Source organism: Chaetura pelagica, unplaced genomic scaffold (genome assembly GCF_000747805.2).
Source record: "Chaetura pelagica isolate M959 unplaced genomic scaffold, ChaPel_1.0 scaffold67, whole genome shotgun sequence".
In the NCBI taxonomy this organism is placed as follows: domain Eukaryota; kingdom Metazoa; phylum Chordata; class Aves; order Apodiformes; family Apodidae; genus Chaetura; species Chaetura pelagica.
This window is the reverse complement of record NW_009954107.1, coordinates 5,007,100-5,010,099: the sequence shown is the minus strand read 5'-3', so window position 1 is coordinate 5,010,099 and position 3,000 is coordinate 5,007,100. Positions and strand designations below refer to the sequence as shown.

Below are 3,000 nucleotides of genomic sequence, written 5' to 3'. Positions count from 1 at the left end.
AGTGGCTGGGGGAGTTTTGCTGCAGCACAATCTCTTTCAAGATGCATCAGAAGGTGTGCAGTCCTGTCTTTATTCTCCAAAATCTAGTGCCCTAAAGAGGTTTTGGAAGCAAACCATTCTTTCATCCCAATTCTTAAAAATAACAACTTCACTGGCCATACCAAGTGAAATTGCCCAAATTAGTTGGCCACGTCTTCTAAAGTAGCAGAAAACCATCCACAAATATCAGGAGGAAAGTAAATTAAGAAGTTATGTTTGGTCAAATTTTTGTCAGAAGTATTCAACAACAGACAGGTTGTTCAGCAATGAAAGCAAACTACCATCACTGGTATGGAATTAGGTTCAAAATCAAGACACCAATCAGAAATTTGCTTTTGTTTAGCTTACGTAGTATGCACTAATACAGGCATGTAATAATTACACTTTTAGCCTGGTGTTAATGTTTAAATTAATCTGGTACCTAACATTATATAGTCCGAGAGTAATATGAAATTCTGTAGGACAAATGATACATTGTTCCATTCATCTGGAAAAAAAACCCCATGAACAGCTAAATACAAAAAACTTTCACCTGTGACACAACTGACATTATTATGCAGAATCAGAATTTAAGATTCAATATATTCACTAACAAAGCATTCAATTTCTAGAATTCAACAAAGTCATTCACTTGTTACAGTATACAGATCCTACATCAGAACTAGTAACTTAGATTTGGTATACAAGACAAATAGTTAAAAGCACTTAAAGACTACAGGAAATATACTTGTAGTGCATTGTTTGACTCTTCAAGGTCTGACCCTTCTGCCTTTGCATTCAAATTTGCAACACATGACACATTTTCAGCACATGTACACACCAATGGATTAGACTGCCGAGATAATTCCAGAGAAACCAGTCAAGTTTAAAGCAAACGTTACAGAAATCAAGAAGTGTCTATTTCTAAGAATCAAATTCAGTCATGATCTGGAGAACAAAAACCACTACTTAAAACTGTTACTCAGCCCTTCAGTGTTGATGACTAAAAGCCACGGGAACCTTACTGATTGTAAGAGTACCATTTTACCTTTTACACTTTGGGACTTGTTTAGGTGTGAGGTTTAGTGATGAAATTGGTTCCTTTGAAGAACAATGGAGAGTTAGACGTATCCCCTTCAGCAGACAAGAATTAAATTCTGAACTGTACATATAAAAAAAAAAAAAAAGTAAAATAACTTATCATCGAGGAGTTCTAAAATGATCACTTACTTGTTCTTTTTTTAATAAAAGAGAAGTAATAATTTCAATAAGAGTAATTTATAAACGCAATATTCTGCTTACTAAAAATATCACAGTTACACTATCCGGATTCACCCTGCATTAAAGTTCTTGTTGATAAAATGGATATTCTGAAACAATTTAATCTCTGCAATAAGCTATCACTTTATCATAGAATCATAGAATCCTAGAGGTTGGAAGGGACCTCGAAAGATCATCGAGTCCAACCCCCCTGCCAGAGCAGAGTCATGCAGAGCACATCACACAGGAACGCATCCAGGTGGGTTTTGAATGTCTCCAGTGAAGGAGACTCCACAAACTCTCTGGGCAGCCTGCTTGAAGGCTCTGTCACTCTCACAGTAAAGAAGTTTTTTCTTATGTTTACATGGAACCTCTTATATTCCAGTTTGCACCCATTGCCCCTTGTCCTATCACTGGACGTCACTAAAAAAAGCCTGGCTCCAACATCCTGACACTCCCCCTTAACATATTTGTAAACATGGATGAGGTTGCCCCTCAGGCTTCTGTTCTCCAAGCTAAAGAGACCCAGCTCCCTCAGCCTTTCCTCATAAGGAAGATGTTCCACTCCCTTAATCATCTTTGCTGCTCTGCACTGGACTCTTTCAAGCAGATCCCTGTCCTTCTGGAACTGAGGGGCCCAGAACTGGACACAATACTCCAGATGCGGCCTCACCAAGGCAGAACAGAGGGGCAGGAGAACCTCTCTTGACCGACTAACCACACACTTTCTAATATACCCCAGGAAGTCATTGGCCTTCTTGGCCACAAGGGCACATTGCTGGCTCATGGTCATCCTCCTGTCCACCAGGACCCCTAGCTCCCTTTCTCCTACACTGCTCTCCAGCAGGTCAGCCCCCAACCTGTCCTAGTACATGGAGTTTCTCCTCCCCAAATGTAAAACTCAACACTTGCCCTTGTTGAACTTCATCAGGTTTCTCCCCGCCCAACTCTCCAGCCTAAGTCTCTCTGAATGGCAGCACAGCCTTCTGGTGTGTCAGCCACTCCTCCCAGCTTAGTGTCATCAGCAAACTTGCTGAGGGTACATTCTATACCCTCATCTAGGTTGTTGAAGATGTTGAACAACACCGGTCCCAGTACTGACCCCTGAGGGACTCCACTAGTTACAGACCTCCAACTAGATTCTGCCCTGTTGACTACAACTCTCTGGCTCCTTCCTTTCAACCAGCTCTTGATCCACCTCACTACCTGATCACCAAACCCATACTTAATCAACTTATCTACAAGGAGCCAATCTTTAACCTTGATGTGCTTTTTACTTATTCATTCAGTATCTCCCATGCCATCTACATCCTTACTTGCACTTGCTGCCTTTAAAGTATACCTTTACACCATTATTTCAGCACCTTTACTGCTGAAACTCTTACTTGGGCCTCTACTGGCTTTTTCAATTACCTCTTTTCCTCTCCCAGTCTCCAAAATTGCCACTCAGGACTCCAGAATGTGTAGAATGCTGCTGCTCACTACTAGCAAAGTTGCCCAGCTGCATTATTGCTACTCCCTTAGCCACAGCCATTAACCCTTTCTTTGAAAACCCTCTTCAAAAACACTTTCAAGAATGTATTCCAACCCTACTTTAAAAATGCACTTTTTCCATAAAAAAAAACACAGCACCAACAGAAATGATCCCCAACTTAGAGTCTCTTTATCTTTATACCATTATTTTTCACATACACAGTTTATTCCCTTGAACCATGGAATTTT

At 40.5% G+C, this 3,000-nt stretch overlaps 1 protein-coding gene across 1 annotated transcript in view; it reads right to left on the bottom strand.

Annotated features, from left to right (window-relative positions):
• The window catches only part of CLOCK (clock circadian regulator), a 27,335-nt gene extending 26,155 nt beyond the window's left edge, over positions 1-1,180 (bottom strand). The window contains exon 1 of the mRNA XM_010002495.1: positions 1,067-1,180. The gene's annotated coding sequence lies outside the window, so the exon portion shown is untranslated. The remainder of the gene's footprint in view (positions 1-1,066) is intronic.
• Between the last annotated feature and the right edge of the window lie 1,820 nt (positions 1,181-3,000).